At 36.1% G+C, this 14,311-nt stretch overlaps 1 pseudogene across 1 annotated transcript in view; it reads right to left on the bottom strand.

Annotated features, from left to right (window-relative positions):
- LOC306881170 (DNA polymerase nu-like) overlaps positions 1 to 14,311 on the bottom strand; it is a 50,650-nt pseudogene that overhangs the window by 268 nt on the left and 36,071 nt on the right. The window contains exons 15-20 of the transcript in view: positions 12,906 to 13,041; positions 12,446 to 12,504; positions 9,369 to 9,498; positions 1,678 to 1,788; positions 1,525 to 1,600; positions 700 to 768 (exon numbers count right to left, since the gene is read on the bottom strand). The product of the transcript in view is annotated as a DNA polymerase nu-like (transcript). The remainder of the gene's footprint in view (positions 1 to 699; positions 769 to 1,524; positions 1,601 to 1,677; positions 1,789 to 9,368; positions 9,499 to 12,445; positions 12,505 to 12,905; positions 13,042 to 14,311) is intronic.

Here is a 14,311-nt window from a genome sequence, read left to right as displayed (position 1 = left end):
GCTTCTATTAGAGCTATAAAATGTGTCTGAAGCAACAAGGAACAAACTAAATATATCACGGCTTGTTACTTTCCCTACATCCAGAAGCTCTTTCTTGTACTAAGATAAATTGATCGTCATTTAAATGAAGCTGTGTGGGTGTTCACTTACAGAGAGATTCACTTTCAAATTTTCAATGTGCTGAAGAGATTCCATGGTCTCACCAACACGGTTCACAATATTTAAATGGCCAGTGCTTCTGTCTCTAAACTAACTTATCTAATTTAATCCCATACTGTCTCATAAAACATTTATCAGTGAAATATTTTGGGTCAAATATTAGTTATGCGATATTGACAGCATTCAATGTCAATTATTTTCAGTGCCATTTGTTATATTCCTTATGTTCGTTAACTGAAAAAAAGCTGAAATAAAACGTTGAAGTACTGAAAAAACGCTAAAATTACTAACTGAAAATAAATAAAAATGGAAAATAAATAAAAACTACAACGGAACCAAAAAAAAAAAAAACAAATAAAAAATGTCTAAAATGTGAAATATAAATATAAAAGCTATTTCAAAATATTAAAAAACTTTAATAATATATAAATAATACTAAAATAAGACCACAGAAAAAATGAGAAATTATTCACTCAGAACTAGTTCACCCAAATTATTTCTTTCATGTTCATATAACAGAACGTGTGCGGTCTCCCTCACCAGCAAATTGCTTCAGTTGTGAGAACTCCACTTCAAAACAGCAGCTCATCATGGATTTGAGCCACCAACCTAAAAAGATAAAGACATACAGAAACTAGAACTGAACTATCAATCTTAACAGGGAGATATAATAACCAGACCATGACCACCAACCCATGATGTGTTTAGTTTCTGGAGTGTGACAGCAATATTACATTAGATGTGTCAAATATTCTTATTGCTCTACATTGGTCTGGAAGAATAGAAAGAGACTTGGCAGGAGGGGCAAGGAGAAAGAACGGAGGAGGAGGGATATAGAGATGCTAACAAAGATAAATGACTGTAATATATAGAGCTACACTGCAAGTTGAGTGATTCACACAGATGGGTTGAGGGAGAAAAAGAGAATGAGAAAATCAGGGATGTGTAGAAAAAGAATGATAGGAAAGGCATCCTTGGATAAGAAAGATTGTATTAGCATATGTAAAAATGAATATAAACCTAGATTAATAAATGCTGTAAAAACTATTTTCTTTGTTAGTGAATGATGCAATAGAATGCATTAGAGGGATGGTTCAACAAAATAAATAAATTAATTAATTAATATTCTGCTTTCATTTACACCCTCATTTTGTTCTAAACCTGTACGACTTTCTTTCTTCTGTGGAACATGAAAAAATATATTTTAAGAAAAGTCGATGTTTTTATATCCGTACATTTAACTAAATGAAACTTACTGTAAAATGTTACTGCATTTCCCATATTCAAAATGTATTATTCAGGTACACTTGGGATTATAAGAGAGGGAGGGAGTGGGAAGTTGGACGGATGAATGGATGGATGTACCTGGCAGTGTAAGAGGCAGAAGCCACTTGAGAGCAGATTTTGATCATTGCCATTTTGGCTAGGTCTGCAGCTGAGCCTGATGGGTAATACACAGCCATTGTGACCATCAGATGTGGCAAATGTTACAAACACAAGTGGAAACGCACACAATACCCTGTAGTACAAAGTTGACGGCCTGTCTCTCTGCTTGGTTTCGAAGGCTCCAGTCAGCGGAGTGAATGTGAGGGAGGGAACGGCGCCTTCCCATTATGGACTTGACAAAACCTAAGGCATCAATAAGAAAGAACACACACAGCAACTTATACACTCATTCATCTTATTATACTCAGTCACTCATTCACACACAGACTCTTTACGAATCACTCATGCCAGTGCATTCCGGGGTAAGTCAGACAATAGGTCAAGCTTTACGCATAAACCCCTGTTGGAAAAGAGTGAGGTCAGCCAGTGGACTCATTCGGAAAATCTTTTTTCCCAGAAGCACAGAGACGCCAGGGGCACAAAGTTATGGAGCACAAAGAGAGAACACTGCATGCATACGTGTAACAGCGTTCAGGAATGTATGTGGCTTAGTGTGGGTATGTCATATTAACAGATAACACTGATGATGCATCACTGGAACGTGCTATTGTGTTTCTCTGCTATTGCAGATGATGAGAATGGGTGTTGCATCTGTGTTTTTGTTTGTTTGTTTGTGTGCATTTGTTTTGGGCGTATCCTTTTAGAAGCCTAAGACAGTAATGTTGCCAGTGCACGTTACTTTTCAAAGTTTGTGTACTTAACATACAGTGGCTTCAAATCTTTGGACACATAAATAGTCCACCCATAACAACAACAACAACAAATCTGTTCATAATTTGGAACAATGTTAACGATAAAAGAATTTTCATTATTGGGTGAACAATCCCTTTAAGGCACTTTGAAAAGTATTTTTAGGGGGGGCAAAAACCATTTAATTTTATTAAAGGATAAAACCAGGAGACATCTGCAAATAAATTTCCTTCAAACAAACGTCAGTTCTCTGGATCATACTTGTGACCCTGGATCACAAAACCAGTCATAAGTAGCATGGCATATTTGTAGCAATAGCCAACAATACATTGTTTGGGTCAAAATTATCGATTTGTCTTTTATGCCTTTTATTTCTTTTAATCAACTTTTGATTAGTAATATTTATTGCTAAGAACTTAATTTGGACAACTTTAGAGGTGATTTTTTTTCAATATTTTGATGTTTTTAGCAGATTTTCAAATAGTTGTATCTCAGCCAATTATTATCCTATCCTAACAAACCATACATCAATGGAAAGCTTATTTATTTATAAATCTCAATTTCAAAAACTGACCCTTTTGACTGGTTTTGTGGTCCGGGGTCACATTTGTAGTTAATGTTAACTAACTGGTGGCCATTATAGAGGACATGAAGTTCACATAGGTGAGCAGAATAGCAGAATAGCCACAGGTGTAGACCAGATTAACTACCATGCTTCTTAACTAGCAGAAAATATCCAAATATCCTGTTTTTGTAAAAGTTATTTTTCTTTCCATTGCCAAAATATCAAACCAAATAACATTTATTTTCAATGACATACGTACATTTTTGTGTGGCTTAAAGAGATTCACCTCTTCCATTATCATGCTGAACACAAATGAAGATATTTTGAATAATTTTGATATTGGTAACCAAACCATTTCGGTAAAACATTCCATTCTATGGATTATAAACAAGACATTTCTCAAAATATCTTCTTTCATGTTCCACAGAGGAAAGTCATTCATTCATACAGGTTTAGAACAGCATTAAGGGTGACAATGTCAACAATGACTATTCATTTTTGGGTGTAATATCCATTTAGGTGTCCTAATACTTTTTGAGCCACTGTGGTTCAGGTCCTCCATCACATGCATCATTACAGAATATGCTATTCTCCTTTTCACCTCTGAGAAAGGTCCTGCGTCTCTCTAAATCAAAAGCAGTTTAGGGAGTTTCCCTGAGCAGAAGAATAGACACAATCACACTCCTACTGGAACTCCCTGTTCTAGAACAGATTACTGAGAGTGAAATCTCAGACTTTACAGCCCTTCTGTTTCATTTTCCCTCCCTCCCTATCAGAACCTGATAAATTTTCCAGCTAAAATGATAGCAGGTGTTTTGTTGCTGTGTGAGAGGCTGTGTGTCAACATTTTTTTTTAATCTATTTGTCAATTTTCAGTATACTATAAATGACAAAATCAGCCATCAGAACAGGAACACTGACACTTTTTCTTGACTTATTCTGACTGATTTTCTGATTGAAGGCAACACAGTGAGCTCTATGAAATGTTTGATAGCATAGGTACAGTCAAAGTCTGTAATCTTCCATTGGTAAGAGGGAGTGCTTTCTCTGCTAGTTCCAATAATATTTGTAGCTTTTTCAAATTTCAGCTGATAAGGATATTTCTTTCAAGGACAAGATGTGAAAGCAATAATTTTTCACTCCATTGGCTGTAAAAAGACACCCACCAACCAGTTCAGATGGAGTTAATACAAAGACAAACACAGTGATCCAATACTTTTACTGAAGCAAAATAACTTGGCATATTAGCCTTAATCTTAAAGCCTGACAATCAATATATATATATATATATATATATATATATATATAAATATACACACACACTGCCGCTCAGAAGTTTGGGATCAGTAAGATGTTTAATGTTTTTAAAGGAGTCTCTTCTACTCATCAAGGCTGTATTTATTAGATCAAAAACAGTAATATTTTGAAATCTTATTGCAATTTCTAATACTGGTTTCCTAGTTTAATGTACTTAAAAATTGTTTTTTACCAATATTGCGATTGCTATTTAATATGCAATAATTTTTGCTAATAATGTTCTGTATTATTAAAAAAAGACAAGCAATAAATCATTGTATAGTACGACCAACACAATATTAGATATACCTGTTCTTTTCTGTAGGCCAGGCCTATATGTTATGATGAAATTAGGTGATGCATGAATTGATATGAATGACATTTTTATTTAACAGCTACAATCACAGTAGTATATTGACTGATTTGTTGAACTTCCAGCCTTGTAAGCATGTAATAATTATGACAACATAAAGCACTGACAAATAAGCCTGGTGTAAATATTATTATGAAAGTCAGTAACAAATTACACAAACTAAAGTAGATTGCAGAAATATAAAAACAAATCTGTTGCTTTACCACACTCAAGGCAAGGCAAGGCAAGTTTATTTATATAGCACATTTCATACACAGTGGTAATTCAAAGTGCTTTACATAAAAGAAAGTGAAATAGACATTAAAAATCAATAAAAACATGGAAATAAAAATAATAAAAACAAGGAAATTTAAGATGATATAGAAATTGATTTAAAATGAATTTAAAGAAAATGATTATACATAAAATTCATTGCAGTCAGTTCGGACATATAGCACAGTGCTCATTCAACAAATGCACAGTTAAACAGATGAGTTTTGAGTCTTGATTTAAATGTGGCTAATGTTTTAGCACATCTGATCTCTTCTGGAAGCTGGTTCCAACTGCGGGCCGCATAATAGCTAAAAGCAGACTCCCCTTGTTTTGTGTGAACCCTTGGTATTTCTAACTGACTCGATCCTAATGATCTGAGTGGTCTGTTCGGTTTATATTCAGTGAGCATATCAGCAATATATTTAGGTCCTGGGCCATTGAGTGACTTATAAACAAGTAAAAGTACTTTAAAATCAATCCTAAATGTAACTGGAAGCCAGTGTAAGGACCTGAGGACTGGTGTGATATGCTCAGATTTTCTGGTTCTAGTCAGAATCCTGGCAGCAGCATTCTGGATGAGCTGCAGCTGTCTAATGGTCTTCTTTGGAAGGCCTGTGAGGAGACCATTACAGTAATCCACCCTGCTGGTGATAAAGGCATGAACAAGTTTCTCCAAGTCTTGATTGGAAACAAAACATCTAATTCTTGCAATGTTTTTGAGATGATAGTATGCTGATTTAGTTACTGCTTTGACATGACTACTGAAACTAAGGTCTGTCTCCAGAATCACCCCAAGATTTCTGACTTGATTTTTAGTTGTTTGACCCCTAGAGTCAAGGTATGCATTCACCTTGAGAACTTCATCTTTGTTTCCAAATGCAATGACTTCAGTTTTCTCCTTGTTTAACTGAAGAAAGTTCTGGCACATCCAACTGTTAATTTCATCAATGCATTGGCAGAGGGAGTCAATGGGGCTGTAGTCATTTGGAGATAAGGCTAGGTAAATCTGGGTATCATCAGCATAGCTGTGATAGGCTATTTGGTTCTTCCTCATTATCTGACTTAGTGGGAGCATATACAGGTTAAACAAGAGCGGTGCAAGAATTGAGCCTTGTGGGACTCCACATGTCATGGCCGTCCACTTAGACTTATGCTCTCCTATACTCACATAATAACCTCTCCCTTCTAAGTATGACCTGAACCATTTGAGTGCCATCCCAGAAAGCCCGACCCAGTTTTCCAGTCTCTCTAAGAGTATGTTATGATCGACAGTGTCAAACGCAGCACTAAGATCTAGTAGTACCAGCACTGATATTTTGCCAGAATCAGAATTGACGCGAATATCATTTATTATCTTAATGAGTGCAGTTTCTGTGCTGTGATGCGCTCGGAAACCAGATTGAAAATTGTCCAGATATCCATTTGACTTTAAGTAGTTGTTCAGCTGATTAAAAACTACCTTTTCAATAATCTTACCTATGAAAGGAAGATTTGATATGGGTCTATAGTTGCTCAACATAGTGTTATCAAGATTGCGCTTTTTCAGAAAGGGCTTAACAACTGCAGTTTTGAGGGAGTTTGGAAAAGTCCCAGAAAGAAGTGAGGCGTTCACCACTTCTAAGAGATCAGCTTCTAAACAGTTAAGCACATTTTTGAAAAAGGATGTGGGAAGTGTGTCAAGATAGCAGGTTGAAGATTTAAGGTGCTGTTCTATTTCTTCCAAAATTTTATCAATTTTTTTAAAAACACACATAGCCTTTTTGAAATTGCGGTCGAATCTGTGTGACCTCTGCATAACTTGAGGATGTGCCAATCTCCTTTCTGATATTATTGATCTTCTCAGAAAAGAAGGAAGCAAACTCATTGCATTTGCTGTCGGAGAGCATTTCACTGGGAATCTGACTTGGGGGGTTTGTCAGTCTCTCAACAGTCGCAAAAAGAGTGCGAGTGTTGTTTAAGTTACTGTTTATAAGGTTTGAAAAGAAAGTCTGTCTAGCTGTGGCTAGTTCCACATTGAAAGCATGAAGGCTGTCTTTATAGATGCTATAGTGGATTTCGAGTTTCGTCTTCCGTCAAATCCGCTCAGCTTTTCTGCATTGTCTTTTCATGCTCTGAACTGCTGTTGATTTTCTCCAAATTGATTTCTGTTTCCCCGTCTTCTTGCTGACCTTTATCGGGGCAATATCATCAATAACATTCTTAATTTTTGAGTTAAATGACTCCAGGAGAAGATCAACAGAGTCTGCAGAAATGCTTGGTGTTAATGACATTGCCTTCATAAATAGCGCACTTGTGTTCTCGTTAATGCATCTCTTACTGATAGAGATAGAACTAGATTCAGTGGTGACTGAGATCAATATATCAAAGAAAATACAGAAGTGATCAGATAGTGCTACATCCTTAATAACAATGGATGAAATGTTTAGACCTCTACTGATGAGTAAATCTAGAGTGTGTCCACGATTGTATGTGGGTCCGTGCACATGCTGACTCAGGTCAAAAGTGTTTAAAATAGTTATAATTTCTTTTGTAGTTTTGATTTCTGCATTATCTATGTGAATATTGAAATCCCCTGCAATAGCAAAACAGTCAAACTCTAAGGAAATCATTGATAACACTTCAGTGAACTCATCAACAAAGGCTGGAGATTTGTATTTAGTATACGCTCAGTATTTAGGTAATTAATTCAAAGTCACTATAATAAAAATATGTAAACGTGGGGATTGCAATTTTTAAACACTGTCTGTTAACTTTAGAGAGACTTTAAATATATATATATGTATATATACACAGTGGTGTGAAAAAGTGTTGGCCCCCTTCCTGATTTTTTATTTTTTTGCACGTTTGTCACACTTTAATGTTTCAGATCATCAAACAAATTTAAATATTAATCAAAGATAACACAAGTAAACACAACATGCAGTTTTTAAATGAAAGTTTTTTTTTTATTAAGGGAAAACAAAATCCAAACCCACATGGCCCTGTGTGAAAAAGTGTTTACGACTTTGCAACTTTTTGGAAGGTGTGTGTCCCATTACATCTGGCGTAAAAGTAACAGCATTTCAGAAAAAGAACATAATTTTTCAAGATTTTTATTTGTCACATACACAATTATACAGAGTATAACCAGCAGTGAAATGTAAGTACCAACAGTAAAATATGGTGGTGGTAGTGTGATGGTCTGGGGCTGTTTTGCTGCTTCATGACCTGGAAGACTTGCTGTGATAAATGGAACCATGAATTCTGCTGTCTACCAAAAAATCCTGAAGGACAATGTCCGGCCATCTGTTCGTGACCTCAAGCTGAAGCGAACTTGGGATCTGCAGCAGGACAATGATCCAAAACACACCAGCAAATCCACCTCTGAATGGCTGAAGAAAAACTAAATGAAGACTTTGGAGTGGCCTAGTCAAAGTCCTGACCTGAATCCTATTGAGATGCTGTGGCATTAACTTAAAAAGGCGGTTCATGCTCGAAAACCCTCCAATGTGGCTGAATTACAACAATTCTGCCAAGATGAGTGGGCCAAAATTCCTCCACAGCGCTGTAACAGACTCATTGCAAGTTATCGCAAACGCTTGATTGCAGTTGTTGCTGCTAAGGGTGGCCCAACCAGTTATTAGGTTTAGGGGGCAAGCACTTTTTCACACAGGGCCATGTGGGTTTGGATTTTGTTTTCCCTTCATTCAAAAACTGCCTGTTGTGTTTACTTGTGTTATCTTTGATTAATATTTAAATTTGTTTGATGATCTGAAACATTAAAGTGTGACGAACATGCAAAAAAAAAAAAAAAAAATCAGGACAATTTCACACCACTGTATATATATGTATGTATATATATATATATTACATTCTTATATAGCCTATATTATCTTAAGGTCGAAGACATATACTTTGATGTCATTCACCGATCGATCTTCAAGTCGAACACACCTCTTTGCTCTCGCGTGTCACGTGACAGAGTTTAATCGCAACCTCTGCGGTTGAAAAATTGCGTTTTTTCATATCGCGATATTATCTGAAATGCAATTAATCGTTCAGAACTAATTGTAACACAAAATGTCTTTTTTAACTTTGTATTCATCAAAGAATCAAAGAAAAAAGTATCACAGGTTCCAAAAAACAATATGAAGCAGCACAACAGTTTCAACACTCATAATAATCTGAAAGATCATGTGACACTGAAAACTGGAGTAATGATGCTGAAAATTCAGTGCTGCATCACACATTGTATTAATATTTCTCATGCCAATACAGCACACCAAACTAAATTTATACTTCATACTTTATAATAATAGTAAAACGGCCAGTAAACTGTGCATTTGATATTATAAAGAAACACTGAGATGAAACTAGATGGAATATAATGGGAGCAGAAAATGTAACTATTTGAGGCACAGCAGGAGAAGTGAAAGAATGAGTATGTTTGACTTAATTTCACACCATGGTGTAAAAACCATGATGTGTGTAATATTAGTGAAAGTGTGGCCTAACGGCAGTTTTGTATACACACTGAACTATGAAGTGAGTGAGTTTTGTGAAAGAGTGTCTGCGTAGTATTTCAACTCTACTCTGTGTTTATTACACACACATCATGTTTGTGGCAGTGCTGGATAATGTGCTGGATGAAGGCCGGCAACTCTCTGTAGGAAAGTGTCCTGAAAACGACTGGCCTCCTCTGCACTTACACCCAGAATACCAGAGAACCGCTCTCTTCCTGTGTGTCCGGGTGTCGAGAAAGAGAGAGAGAGAGAGAGAGAGAGAGAGAGAGAGAGAGAGAGAGAGAGAGAGAGAGAGAGAGAGAGAGAGAAAAAGTATGTGGACAAAAGCAAGCGAGAACAGAAATATTCCATGCTTAAAACAGTTCAAGGTGAGACAAAAAAGACTAAATGAGGTGAGATGAGGCACAGAATGATTTTGAAAAATAGGTTAAACTGAGCACCCCATTCTCCCAATGTTGCTATGACGACAACTACCATGACAACAAATGTGATGAAATAAAAACAAGATATTATGGGAGAGTGCTTATTTTTCACCTCTTCTGATATTGCTAATGTAAAATATCATACACAATATTGTTAACTGTTTGGTTATCAATATTGTTCTTGTGTTCAACAGAAGAATGAAATTCATACCCAATTGAAATGATTGGTTGTGTAAATTATAAAATACATTTTTTAATGAAGGATCATGTGACACTGAAGACTGAAGTAAGGCTGTTGAAAATTCTGCCTTGCCATCACAGGAATAAATTACATTTATAAATACTTTAATAAATAGAAAATAGTTATTTTAATGTAATATTAAAATAAAATAGAAAATCCCAACATTACTGTTTTACTATTGTCTTAAGTTTTTTTTTAACCATTTTTATCATCCACCAGGCAAAAATGATAACTCTGATGATGTATAAAATTAATAGCACACCTCGCCTTATTAAGCCACACAATTTGAGGTCTCATCATGTCCACAGCACAAATAAGCTGCGTGCAAGAGTTTATACTTAGGTCTAATGGTTTGTTCAGATCCCTAACCCTAATTATAGTGTTAACAACACTAGTGATGCTTTGCAAGCAGCACTAATGAATACCTAGGAAATACTGGCATCAGATGCAATGTAGCTACTAACAACTTGCATTAGAAAGTGTGCAATACTCCACCCAAAGAATTTCTCATCAGTCCAACTACAGAGTAACAACTAGTCACATGACATAAGCAATGCTACTTGCTCTAGTTTACGCACAATGACCGGATGAAAAAAGCAGAGTTCATATACCAGAAAGACTCGGGCTCATTTTTATCTGACCTTCTGTCTGCCTGTAATTGAGATTATTTCTAGACAGAGACAGCAGCAGAAGAAGGCAGCAGGCTGAAGTGATAAAGAATGAGTCGCTGTGCATTCTCAATGGTTGAGATCATTTGCTCTCTAGTGCCTATCCTTTTGCCTAATTACGCCAACCTCTACATCTCTAAACCATCCTTCTCTCTGGGATACTCAATAGTTAATCTCTCATATTCTGACCCACTTGTGTGTGTCTACCCCTCCCCCTCGCCTGTGTGTGTGTGTGTGTTTTTGATTGTCTTCTATGCTACACTTCCTTTTAGTATTCGGTAACCATGGCAATCCTTCGCTTTCTGCAAGATTATCAACATATGCTGACACTGTAGCGCTCTCACCCCCTCTTTCTCTCACTCACTTTCTACCAGCACTCAGTCACTCATTATTCCCTTCCTCACGCTGTCTCTCTCTTTCTCGGCTTTCCTGAGATGACATTATGGTCGAAATAAAAATGTTTTGTTCTGGCGCAACAAGCCGTATGCCTTTGTAAAAGTGCAATAAATGTCTTTTTCTTTATTCAGCAACTTCAGCGCACATAAACACATTTTTGTGAGCCACTTGTGAGATGCTGGACTGAAAAATATAAATGAGAGAAAAAAACGACAGCGATACATTCAAGCTGACCCAGTTAAAGTAAAGTAGAACAGTGACACCCTCCTTCAGTCCCTTCACACACACATAATAAGATTCTTCTCTAGTAAGGTTGTAGTCATGGAGGCCACATTCTGGGAGATCTCTGTTAGCAACCACTATGAACAATAAGGCTCTCTGCACTTGACTCGTAGAGCAAAGCCCTCCAGTCTGGGCCATAACTTTTCTTTTTATTTCTTCCTATTTGTACCAATGTCTATCTCTCTCATTCTAAAATAAATAAATAATCCATTTATCTCTGCTTTGCCTATGCCACAACCATCCCTACAGATATGAATGTGGATAGTTTATTTACATTTTTATACAGTCAATTGTGTTTTGAAATATTTTTTGCCTGTTTTTTTCCCTCTCATTTAAAATTCAAAGCTTCAAATTGAAAATGTTCCCAGTTTTTATTAAAAGGGTAAACTAGAATTCAAACGTTTGAGGTCAGTAAGTTTTTTTTTTTTTTTTTAATTTCAGTTTCCAAATTCATAATGTTTTTTTTAAGGGTACCGTAGTATTCCAAAGTTTGTGGTCAGTTTTTTTAAAGAAAGGAATGCTTTTATTCAGCACTGATTTTGATAATGTAACAACAGATGCATTGATTAAAAGTAATAATAAATAGCTATTTATAATGTTACAAAAGGTTTCCATTTCATATAAACACCTTTTATTTAACTTTTATATTCCTTAAAAAACCCAGAAGAAAAATGCCTCACAGCTCCACAAAAATATTAAGCAGCACAACCGTTTTGAACGATAGTAATTCAAAAATAACATTTTTGTAACCCATTCACCCTCGTGTTGCTTGAAAGTTATAATTTTTCCATCTGCTGCTGTTGAATTAACATCTTATGTGCCTAAAGAAGTGTTGCTAGTAATGGCTTTTCGACTGTATAGACATTCCTGTGTGCTATCAACCTGTCAGCGCTGTCAGGATTTCATTTTCTTGTTGCTCCACAGTAATTATTAACATGGTATTTATTTACGGTTCAGGGGAGCGCCCATGAGCAAAGATGCCAGCATGCAGAACTTCATGGTACTGCATGCAATAGGCACTGAAGAGAAGCTGTGTGGTTTAAGTTAGCAAAAGCACCTTTAAATGCATGGTAAAATTCATGATAAATAATGCCATGTCCTGAACTTCCTGTAGATTGAAGTGATGGTGTGCATGTATATACATAGTTCTCACCAGCTCCATAAACCGCAGAGTAGACGATACGCTTGGCATGCTTTCTGTCCTCCAGACAGAAAGCATGCCAATGTTTATGTTTTTAAAAATTCAGAAACATTGTGAAATATTATTACAATTTCAATGAACAGTTTTCCATTTTAATATATTTTAAAATGTTATTTATTCCTGTGATGGCATAGCTCATTTTTTAGCACCCATTATTCCTGTCTTCAGTGTGACATGACAAATACATACAAAAATACATTTTTTGTAACATTACGTATGTATTTACAGTCACTTTTGATCAATTTAACGCATCTATGATGAATAAATGCATTCATTCCTTAAAAAAAAAAAACAACAACAAAAAAAACTTACTGACCCCAAACTTGTTTCACATTGAAAACAAGCATGCTTAAAAAAGCAAAACAAAACAAAACAAAAACAAAAATGTTTTCTGTATGTGCATCATATACACTAATTTTTGGGAGTGTGTACCCACCACTGGGCTGCCAACATGGTGAAGGCGTCTGCTTCAGTGTTCTGAAAGATTCTCAGCAGCTGTGGGTCAGCTGAAAGGTGAGCCAAGAGACGCAGCTCCACCTGACAGAAATCTGAACACACACACAGATTCAGATATCATAATGACCTCTTCCAAATTTAATCTTCAACCACAACTTTTCATAACTCCCCTTCCTAATAAAAATATAAAAGGGGAAGAAGATGACAGTGAGTGGTGTGTGTGCTGGCATCTCTCCCATCTGTGTCAGCAGGAACAGTAATGCACCCAGCAGCTTTTCTGTCAGATAAAAGCGAATGTGTGAGAGGATATGTTCACGTTGCAATACAGACTATGTGTGTATGTGTGTGAGAAAGAGAGAGAGTTTACACTGCGGTGACTGTCAGAGTGCTGACTCACCCTCACACACACCAACATTGGCACTCAACATTGTCTTGTATGTAGACTGAGATAAATTATGTGCATAAATGTTGTACATAAACTGGCATATCAAGCCATTTCAGAGTATTCTGAAATTCATTTGATAAGGTAAACAGGGAGAGAGAGGTCTTGAGAAGAGAACATGTTATGTGGTTGTTACTGCCCTTTTATTGATGTGTTGGTGTGTGTGTGTGTGTACAAGACCAGTTTCAGGGAAGGAGAGAGAGGAAATGGCTTATATTTGGCAGAAGCAGCAGCTCAAGTGTAAGTTAATCTGATCTAAATTGTCCAGCATCAGTTTAGGGTTTGAACAGACAATGAAAATGGCAATAGAGCTCTTCAGTTTAGATGAATTTCATTTTTAAAACAATGTTTTTTCCCCCATACCAGTTGAATAAGACCATATTAATAATTTATATATTTTAGTTTAATTTAATGCTTCTGTGAGGACCGGATGGCCACTTTGGATTGAACTACATCAAAATTGATTCTCTAAATGAGCTTCTTTAAATGAGCTACTGTCAACCTTTACCAGTATGATGATGGCTAGAAACACAATAGCTGCAATTTAGGTTAAGATTAACCTAATGTGCCTAAAGTACAGACCCATATCACCATAACTGAATTCCCTTTATAGCTTCTTAAGGCAGTTTGTCTCATTAAGTCTATTCCTGGACTAGCTTCCCGTTTTTCTAGCAGCTTGCTAAATGTCAATGACCTTGTGTCGTGATAACTTTTTAGCTCAGTTCTCAGAAAAATGACAATTAAGGTTGCAGATAAACATGTGTATGTAATGCATGAAGTCATACAAAACAGCTAAAGGAACAGTGTCTGAGTACTGAGCAAATATCGACTTACAATTACTTTTTGGTTTTGTGCATTTCTAATTAAAACCTTTCTTCTCAACCAAGGAACAAAATAGATTTTTACTTTTTCAGAAGAAA

The sequence above is a fragment of the Barbus barbus genome (genome assembly GCF_936440315.1).
Source record: "Barbus barbus genome assembly, chromosome: 2".
In the NCBI taxonomy this organism is placed as follows: domain Eukaryota; kingdom Metazoa; phylum Chordata; class Actinopteri; order Cypriniformes; family Cyprinidae; genus Barbus; species Barbus barbus.
The sequence above is the reverse complement of the archived record's forward strand: the minus strand, read 5'-3'. Positions and strand labels throughout refer to the sequence as shown.